Source organism: Papio anubis, unplaced genomic scaffold (assembly GCF_008728515.1).
Source record: "Papio anubis isolate 15944 unplaced genomic scaffold, Panubis1.0 scaffold1147, whole genome shotgun sequence".
In the NCBI taxonomy this organism is placed as follows: domain Eukaryota; kingdom Metazoa; phylum Chordata; class Mammalia; order Primates; family Cercopithecidae; genus Papio; species Papio anubis.
Window position 1 is genome coordinate 8,085 of NW_022160604.1, and position 10,550 is coordinate 18,634.

At 36.6% G+C, this 10,550-nt stretch overlaps 1 non-coding gene across 1 annotated transcript; it reads left to right on the top strand.

The window, feature by feature from the left end:
• The first annotated feature begins 5,173 nt into the window (after positions 1-5,173).
• Positions 5,174-5,273, top strand: LOC116272489. The gene has a single exon (XR_004181161.1). It is a non-coding gene; the product is annotated as a small nucleolar RNA U13 (small nucleolar RNA).
• Positions 5,274-10,550: the final 5,277 nt, after the last annotated feature.

The following is a 10,550-nucleotide window of genomic DNA, read 5'->3' on the forward strand; positions in this document are numbered from 1 at the left end:
AATATTTATATGTAAATGATGTCTCAATAAAGCTGTTTTAAAAAAAAATGAACCAATCCTCAGAGAACTGTGGGACAGCATCAAGCATACCAACATATATATAACGGGAGACCCAGAAGGAGAAGAAAGAAAGGACCAGAAAATATATTTGAAGAAATCATGGTTAAAAACGCTCCCAATTTGATGAAAGACATGAATCTACACATTCAAGAAGCTAAGTGAACTATACAGGCTGGTGCAAAAGTAATTACAGTTTTGCCATTACTTTCAATAGCAAAAACCACAATTACTTTTGCACCAATCTTACACAAGTAGGGTAAATGCATAGAGATTCACACTGAGATGCGTTGTATTCAAATTGTCAAAAGTCACAAAGAGAATCTTGAAAGCAAGAAGAGAGAAGAGGCTCATCACTTACAAAAGATTCTTAATAAGATTAGCAGTTGGTTTTTCTTCAGATACTGCGGATGCCAAAAAGACAGTAGAATAAATATTTAAGGTGCTGAAAGAGAAAAAACAAACAAAAAAACCTAGGTAGGTGTGGTGGCTCATGCCTGTAATCCTGACACTTTGGGAGACTGATGTGGGAAGATCACTTGAGCCCAGGCAACATGGCAAGATCCAATCTCTACAAAAAATAGAAAAATTTAGCCAGACATGGTGGCTACATATATAAATATAAAGTATTATTGTATTTTTGGCTTGTAACTCCTGTTTTTTTCTACATAATTTAAAAGACAAATGTGGGCCGGGCGCGGTGGCTCAAGCCTGTAATCCCAGCACTTTGGGAGGCCGAGGCGGGTGGATCACAAGGTGAGGAGATCGAGACTATCCTGGCTAACATGGTGAAACCCCGTCTCTACTAAAAATACAAAAAACTAGCCGGGCGCGGTAGCGGGCGCCTGTAGTCCCAGCTGCTTGGGAGGCTGAGGCGGGAGAATGGCGTGAACCCGGGGGGCGGAGCTTGCAGTGAGCCGAGATGGCGCCACTGCACTCCAGCCTGGGCGACAGAGCGAGACTCCGTCTCAAAAAAAAAAAAAAAAAAAAAGACAAATGTGTAATCATTATAAACCTATGTTAATTGTCACACAATATATGAAGATGTAATTTGTGGCAATAACAATATAAGGAGAGGACAAAGCTGTATAGGAGCAGAATTTTTATATACTATTGAAAGTAAGTTGGTATAAATTTAAACTAGAGTGCTACAAATTTAAGATGACAATTGTAATTCCCAGAGTAACAATGAAGAAAATAACAAAAAAGATAATGAGAAAAAGAAAAGAGAAGAAATCAAATTGATACACTTTTTTTTTTTTGAGACAGAGTCTCATTCTGTTGCCCAGGTTGGAGTGCAGTAGCCACAATCTCAGCTCACTGCAAACTCCACCTCCCAGGTTCAAGCGATTCTCCTCCTGCTTCAGCCTCCCAAGAAGCTGGGATTATAGGCATGTGCCACCATGCTTGGCTAATTTTTATACAAAATGATACACTTAAAAATATCAATTAAACACAAAAGAAGGTAGTATTGCAGGAATTGAAAAATGAAAAATATATAATCCATATATAAAACAAATCCCAAAATGGCAGAAGTAAATGCTTCCTTATCAGTAATTATTTTTAAGTATAAATGTATTATTTAATTAAAAGGGAGAAATCAGTAAAATGAATTTTTAAAATATGAGCCAACTGTGTACTATCTACAAGAGACTCACTTTAGATCCAAAGGCACAAGAGGTAGACAATGAATAGATAGGAAACATATATTACATGGAAATAGTAACCAAGACAAAGCTGGGGTGACTGTCCTAATATCTGACAAAAAAATCAAAAATTGTTACAAGGGACAAAGAATGATATTATATGTTTATGTTATATGTTATGAAAAAGTCAATCCATCAAGGAGTTAGAATAATTATAAACATAGATGTGTAACAGTGTGAGCCCCATAATATATATGAAACAAAAATTACCAAAATTAAAAAGAGAAACGGGCAGTTTTATAATAATAGTTGAAGACTTCAGTACCCCATTTTCACTAATGGATTACTGAGCTATAGAGCAACTAGATAGAAGATTAATAAGGAAATAGAGGACTTAAGTATCACTGTAAACCAACTAGACCTAACAGACGTATGTAGAACACTTCACCCAACAACAGCAGATGATGCATGCTTCTCAAGTGCACATGAAATATTCTTCAAGGTATGTTAGGCTGTAAAATAATCTTCAATAAGTATAAAAAGGCTGAAATAACACAAAGCATCTCTCTGGCCACAATGAAATGAAAGCAGAAGGCAATAACAGAAGGAAAACTGAAAATTTCACAAATATTTAGCAGAGACGAGGTTTCACTATATGTTGGCCAGGCCGGTCTCCAATTCCTGACCTCAGGTGATCCGCCTGCCTCAGCCTCCCAAAGTGCTGGGATTATAGGCCTGAGCCACTGTGCCCGGCCTGTTTGCCATCTTTTGAAAAATGTCTATTGATATCCTTAGCCCAGTTTTTGATGAGATTATTTTTGCTGTTGTTAGTAGTCTGAGTTCCTTATAAATTCTAGATATTCATTCCTTGTTGGATGCATAGTTTACACATATTTTCTCCCATTCTGCAAGTTGTCATTTTACTCTGTTGATTTTTTTTTTTTTTTTTGGCATACAGAAGCTTTTTAGTTTAATTAAATTCCATTTGTCTATTTTTGTTTTTGTTGCCTGTACACAAATTTAATAATTTATCATGATCTCTTGGGTTAATAATAAGTCACATCTGAAATTAGATTTCAGAATTAAAGATATTGGTAACACTATAAATTGAAAATACTTCTTAGCCAAAGTGTCCTCAAAAAATAATTCTTAGCCTTAAATGGGAACAAGGAAGGCTAAAATTTAAAAAGTATGTGTGCAAATCAAGAACCTAGGAAAAATTCAGCCAAATAAACCTAAGAAAAAAAGACAAGGGAAAGTATTACACAAATTGGTGTAATAAAAATGTAGGCCTAATCAGTAATGGCTAGTACTATATCCACAATATTTCTGAGGCAGACAATCATATGTAGTTCAGATTAAGTTAAAAGTCATTAATTTCAGGAAAAATAAATATTACACTGTAAAACATTTAAAAAATATATAGTCCATGTTTACAAAAATGTATATACATACACAAACACAAATACACAAATATTTCAAGATTTGGAAATCTAGATAAATTAGATGTTTAGGAAAATACAGTTTATCAAAATCTAAACAAAGCAAGTTAAAAAATAAAAAGAAACTAAAATCACAACAATTGAAAAGTTAGACAAAAAATTATCTCAAAGACACCATACCTTTGAGGTATTATTAAAATTTCTACCAAAATTAATTTGCTCTATAATCCCAGTGTTTAATCAATGGGTCCAGAAATAGATGAAAAGGTAGAAAGTTAGCAAAGCATTTGTTTAGTTAAAAACAACAAGAACAATTAAAACAACTAAACAACTAAATCCTACTTATTAGCCTAACAGTAAATATACTAAAATAGCAGAGAAACAAATCCTACAATGTAAAAAAAGACTGACACAACCAATTAGGGTTTACCAAGAAGTGTAAGGATAGTTCAACATTAGAAAAACCTATCACTGTAGTTTCCTAAAGGAATTGACTTTTAAAAAGAAAATAACATTTTAATAGATACTGTAAAATTATCACTTACAAAATAATGCCATACCTGACCAGAGAAATTTTAGAAGTACTGAAAGAGAGAAGATATTTACCTGATTAATGAAATCAACCAAAATCCAAAATCCTGGAATAAACATCGTATTGGATAGTGAAATGCTAGAATAAATGAGAAAATTAAAAATTCTTCAAAAGATTTCCACTGTTATGGTCCCAACTCAGACCATTAGAACAAAGAAATCAGGTTTACAATTATGTTATAATGAAGTTATATAAAGTTATAAGTAAAATAAAACCCTCAGCAATTGCAAATGTTATATTCCAAAATATGTGATGAAAGAAACTGAAAACCTAAGGGAAAGAAGCCAATCTGAAAAGAGTGCATACATTGTGATTCCAACTATACAGCATTCTGGGAAAGGCAACACTGTAGAGACAATGAAATGATCAGTGGTTGCCAGAGACTCAGGAGGAGGAAGGGAAGGATGAATAGGAGGAGCACGTGGGATTTTCAAGGCAGCAAAACTCTTCTGGATGGTACTGCAATGGCAGGTACATGACATGCATTTGTCAAAACCGATGGATTTTTCCTGGGTGTGATGGCTCACTCCTGTAATTCCAGCATTTTGGGAGGCCAAGAGGTGGTGTTGCTCGAGCCTAGGAGTTTGAGACCAGCCTGGGCCACCCAACTATACAAAAAAATATGAAAATTAGCCAGGTGTGGTGGCGCATGCCTGTAGTCCCAACTACTCAGGAGGCTGAGGTGGGAGGACCCCTTGAGCCCGGAAAGCTGAGGCTGCAGTGAGCTGTAATTGCATCACTTAACTCCAGCCTGGGTGACAAAGTGAGACCCTGTCTCAAAAACAAAACAAACAAAAAAACATAGAACTTTACAACACAAAGAAAGAACACTAATGTAAACGATGAACTTTAGTTAATAATGTTTCAATAGTGGTTCATCAATTGTAACAAATGTTCTACATTAATATAAAATGTTAATAACAGGAGAAACTATATTGAAGGAAGAAGAGGTTATGGGAAATCCTTTTTTTGCCCAAATTTTCTGTAAACCGAAAAATTACTCTAAAAATAGTCATTTTTATAAAGAGAGTTTTGGTAAGAAAACCATATAAGAAAGAAATAAAACATTCTTATATATCTGCAAATTCCAGTGACAAAACATCATTAAAACTACATCATCTAGACATCAAGAAACACTTTAAGTACCTAGAAACTAACCTATGAAAAAAATCTAAGATTTACAAGAAGAAAGTTATAAAATTTTACTGAGAATATTTCTAAAAGCACATATAATTTAAAAAATACAAACATGATTTCTATAAAAGATTCAATACTTACAGATGTTAATTCCTCCTTTTTCTTACATGCATATTGATCTATAAATGCAATAACATTTTTTTAACTTGAGATTTTTAGTGGATTTGGATACTAAGGTTCATTTACAAGATAAAATTTCTGAGAAGAGCAAAGAAAATCTTGTTAAAGAACAATGGGAGATCCTTTTGTAGTTCGTGTGACGATGGGGTGTTCACACACATGTGTGACCTGTGCCACCCTTGAACCTTGTTATGACATTGTCACATTATCCATCCAACATGAACTTGAAAAAAAAAAAAAGAAGGGGACATAAAAAGAAAAAAGAATAGGAGACATAGGAGACTTCCTTTAAAAGATTTGAGAATTGCACTGGAAGCCATAATAATTAAGACAGACTCCTGTACATATGGGCCTTGAGTTAATGACAAATACTGCATTTCAAAGAGGGAGTGAAAATGAAAGACTTTTAAAGTGTTGTGACAAGCTATATTTATCCTTTGCAAAAGGTAAGTTAGGTTGCCCACTTTATAGTACTCCCTAACTTAAATTCTGGAAAGGCAGGTTCCTAGCAGCTACTAAAGGTAATAAGTAGATTTCTGCTAAAGGAAAGTCTGAGAGGTCAATGAGCTATGTGTCTAGAAGTTTACCCTGGAAGGAAAAGCCCTGAACTTTACAGGAAGGAGGCCAGGACACATGATGCCATAACTCTTGCCCCAAGTTACTGTCAGGAACCCCGAGTGAACCCGTGTCACTGCTACCGGATCACAGCTGAACAAACTCCTACCTCCTCCTTCTCCAGAGGAAACCTTCTTACTGAGGTGTTTGTGCTCCTGTATCCAAAGAGCCTGGAACACAGAATACATGTACCTCATGGAAGAACATTCTGGAACACTATGAGTAAGGCAGTAAGGAGGCACCTGTGAGCTGCTCTGGAGACTAACCACCACAAATATGATTCCTACGAGACAATCTCACTTAGAAATGATCTATATTAACTCAAGTTAATAACTAATATTCAAGTTAATAACTAATAGTTAATATTCTGGGCTGGCACCCTTGAAGATTTGTTTCTACCCAATATTCCTGAGTTTTTAATTTATATCATCGTGTATAAATGATATACAACAATTACAGGCATTTTCAATAAAACTTTTCTGAGAAAATTAAATCAACTTGCCCCAGACAGCTCTTTCTGTAAATGCAGCCTAGCATCAAATGTCTGTGCTCTTTTTATGAACTCCCCCAAACATTTAAGACTCCAGTTTCCATGTAAGTTTGTGAACTCCATGTGTTCTGTAGGACTTGTTGAAATAAAGATATAATAAATCATGTAAAGAAGATAGCTGCAAAAAAGTAAAACTGGGAGAACATAATTAATATTAGTCTTATTAGAATAAAAATTGTAGCCATGAAACTGCTCTGAAAAACCACAAGGCTTCCTATTCTTGTATTCAGTCCTCAATCAGAATTGAGCTGACCTCTTGCCACTTCCCTGCTGCAGGTTTGTCTTGAAGGGTAATGGAAACCATGCAGTGCTATGCTGCTGACTTGTGCAAGCTAATAGTGACATTACATTCAGCTAGAGCGCCGAGTGACAAGAAAGATAGTGAGAGATCTTACCAGCCACGTTCATTTTCTTTTTAACTAATAGGCATTGGGAACTCACTGAAAGCTTCAAATAGTAGATACACTTTAGAGAGATCACTCTGGAGCTATGAAAAATGGATTTACTGGAATAAAGCCAGAGGATGGGAGGTTATTTGAATGGCTACTCTCATAAGTGTAGGAAAATATGAGAACCAAAATATTCTGGAACTAATTACGTAATTAAAATCTGATAACGAAGGGTGTCCTGGAAGTGTCATGTTTATGACAGCGATTTGTTCTGTTTCTTAAAATGTTAAGAGATTAAGACACCAACAGCTCCAAAGGAACACTTGCTTATGCTACCTTCACCCAGTTGCTCACCGGGATATCATCTACTTTCTATAAGATTACAATTACAGAGCTTTCTATAAGATTGCTATTAGATAATAATAATTGCTATTATCTAACAGTATATGTTGGTGTCTCCTAGTAAATTTCCTGGCAACAGATCCAAACAGTGAGATGTCAACAGCAGTGGATGCTTCTAGGGGATAGAATGAACCGTCTTTGATAAATACAAATTGCATGCTTCACAGAGCATGGACATTTTTTGGATATGTGTGGGTAAGTTCTGAACACTGAGGTTAAAGAAAGAAAACAAGTGCCAACCTGTGAAGAGTATCACATATCACAATAAGAAATTTCAACTTTATTCTGTGGATAAAGGGTATTTCTAGGATAAGATGGCAGAATTTACTAATCCTCTTTCTCTACATCTAATAAAATTAAGCAAAATTGAAAAATATATATGTATATCTCAGTATCATTTAAACATCTTAGTTAAAATATGTTAATAATGGTCACAGAGAGACAGAAGATTCCAGGAATTTTTTGGCTCCTTCTTCCAAGGCCATTTCCACCCTATGAGAGCACTATGAGGGAAATATTGTGAATGGACAAAATTCTTAAGTACTCCGTCAAACTTGGAAGGAAATAACTGAAGGGACACTGAGGCATCCCAGAGGAATGACATGGAATCACTTTCAATAGTGATGTGTGACGGTTGTCACAGCCCACCCACTTACACAGGCCTCACAGGCAGCCAGCCCTCCTACTTGGAGAAGAGGGTTTCTGAGAAATAGGTCTACACCAGTGATTCTCAACCAGGGGAAATTTCAGCCTTTAGTGGACTTTTGGTAAAGTATGGAGACATTTTTGTCAAAACTTGGGGAGGGTAAAGGTTTCTATTGTCATGGTAGAGACCCAGGATGCTGCTAAATACCCTACAATGCACAATACAAGGCCTCTCAGGTGAAGAATTTGTGGCCCCAAAATGTCAATAGAGCTGAGGCTGGGATAAGCCTTGTCTAAGTGGTTGCAGAGAAAACAAATAGCATTTATTTATACTAATCAATTCACAATCTTATTCTTTAAAAATAAATAAAAGTTCACCAAAAAGGTTTCCAGGTCACTGAATACATATGAAAACACTGACAAAAATAACAATGACAAATAAAGTGAGCAGGTAACTTGAGGAATCAGGTAAGTGTTTCCCTGGTCTTGAGTGACTGTGTCCACAGTTCATTTTTTCTGGTAGGAATAACTCCTTTTCTGCATCCATGCCTCACAGAATCTCTTCTTTTCAGACATCCTGGGATGAAAGGATTTGGCTTCTATTTTTTTAATTTTAACTTTTTTTTTTTTATTTATTTTGAGATGGAGTCTTACTCTGTTACCCAGTAAGATCATGCAATGGCATGATCTCGGCTCACTGACACCTCTGCCTCCCGGGTTCAAGCGATTCTCCTGCCTCAGCCTGCCAGATAGCCAGGATTGCAGGTGCCTGCCACCACACCCAGCTAATTTTTGTATTTTTAGTAGAGACGGGGTTTCACCATGTTGGCCAGGCTGGTCTTGAACTCCTGACCTCAGGTGATCCACCCACCTCGGCCTCCCAAAGTGCTTGGATTACAGGAGTGAGTCACTGCTCCCGGCCCTTTATTTTTAAGACTGTATTTTTTGACATCTGTTTTCTGTCTTCTTAGGCTATTAAATATAAGCTATTAAATAATGTGGATAGTTAATGCTCTTATCCCTCTCAAATCCTTTTTTCTAATAAATGAGAGCAAGGGGACTGTATTGACTGTATTGAATCTCTTCAGGCACTGGTAACTGAGCTATGAAGAGGGTCTTATTTAAACGGCTGGTCTGACTCTTATAGATTGACACTGCTCCTTTCTTTTATTGTGAAAAAATTAAACTCCTAAAAGTCTTTTGGGAACTCTCAAAGTCTTTTGGGACTTCTCAAAAAACATAAGACGTATTCACCTACATAAATGTTGAAAGATTATATCTTTTTTATTTTTTTTGAGATGAAGTTTTGTTCTTGTTGCCCAGGCTGGGTGCAATGGTGCCATCTTGGCTCACCGCAACCTCCGCCTCATGAGTTTAAGTGATTCTCCCGCCTCAGCCTCCCTAATAGCTGGGATTATAGGCACCCACCACCACATCTAGCTGATTTTCTGTACTTTTAGTACAGACGGGGTTCACTGTGTTGGCCAGGCTGGTCTCCAACTCCTGACTTCAGGCAATCCACCAGCCTTGGCCTCCCAAAGTGCTGGGATTACAGGCGTGAGCCACTATGCCCGGCCAGATTATATCTTATGAACGGAAGTGATAAGACCGTATGGAATTACTGGACTAGTAGCATAGTTAAGCTTTTTGTTTAAGACAACAAAACGTATTTTGAAAATGCTGCTCTCTCTCAATGCTGATAGTGTTTTTCTCCTGTGAGTGGCCCAAGAATATTATAAATAGTTGGTAAAGGGAATGGAGCCTTTGAGGTTGAACAAATGTTGCACTAGCTGTTTCTCGACTGAGTGTAACAGCTTCATGATTAAGGGAATACAAAAGTGTTATTTTTTATATTCCAAAGATTCATTCTATGAGGTGGCCATAAAGTCTAGAATTAGATACTAATGTTTTGTCATTCATTATAATGCAATATTAATAAACCATTTAAAAGATTTGCCTTGTTTCCAGACTTGGTGGCCACCTTGAATAATTCTTGCTGTCTTCTGGGAAGGACAATGGAATTTATTCCTGCCTTAAAAATCATACATCATGACTATCCCCAGAGAATGTCCTTTTCTATTCCTAGGAGTGACTTCTAATCCTTCACACTGGTGAGAAAAAAGATGCATATTTCATCCCGTTAGTTGTGCTGAAACCCATGATTTACCTTCTGAAGATGTCCCAGCGAGTCCCCAGTCAATTCGCTGCCACATATATCCTGTTCCATAACGAGTGCGTCTTCCTTATAAAGAGTGCCAAGACTCTTGCCGGTCCCTCTCCCTTTGTCCTTTCATGTGAGCGTTCTTTGGCTACCTCAGTGGAAATATAGATCTGTCTTCTCCTCATCCTCTCAATTACAACAAAATAAGATTGTTTACTTTTTATGTTTATGGGATAAAAGCGCCCAGCTCAGGTAAATGAAACATCAGTGCATTGTATTGACTCTGAACACTTCAGAATTTAGAGCTGCAATTGAATGCCAGCTGATGGAGACAGGGTGCATATCACACATGTAGATAAAGTTCAGGTTTCCTGAGGAACCAGGTATAGAGAAAAACAAGTCTGATATGAGGAAAATTGCACAATTTAGAGTAGTACTGCCATGTAAGTGGTTTCTGCAAACTAGGAAAAGTAGAGCTGAAGTTATTATGTGGATAATTCAAAAGAGAAAAGTGTGTACTTTTTCAGAAGCAGAAAAATCTTCAAACTTCTTTCTTCCTTTTGTGTTTAGCAGATCCTCCAATGTGATCTTTGCCTTTGGAGTTTGGGTGAGGTATAAGAAATGGCCTGATCCCTGATTCCGTACTTTACTCCCCCATCCATCCTTCCTTTCCAGATAGACAATTCTACCCAACAACGAGTCACTCAATAAGTCTCAATAGCATTTGCTTTTGC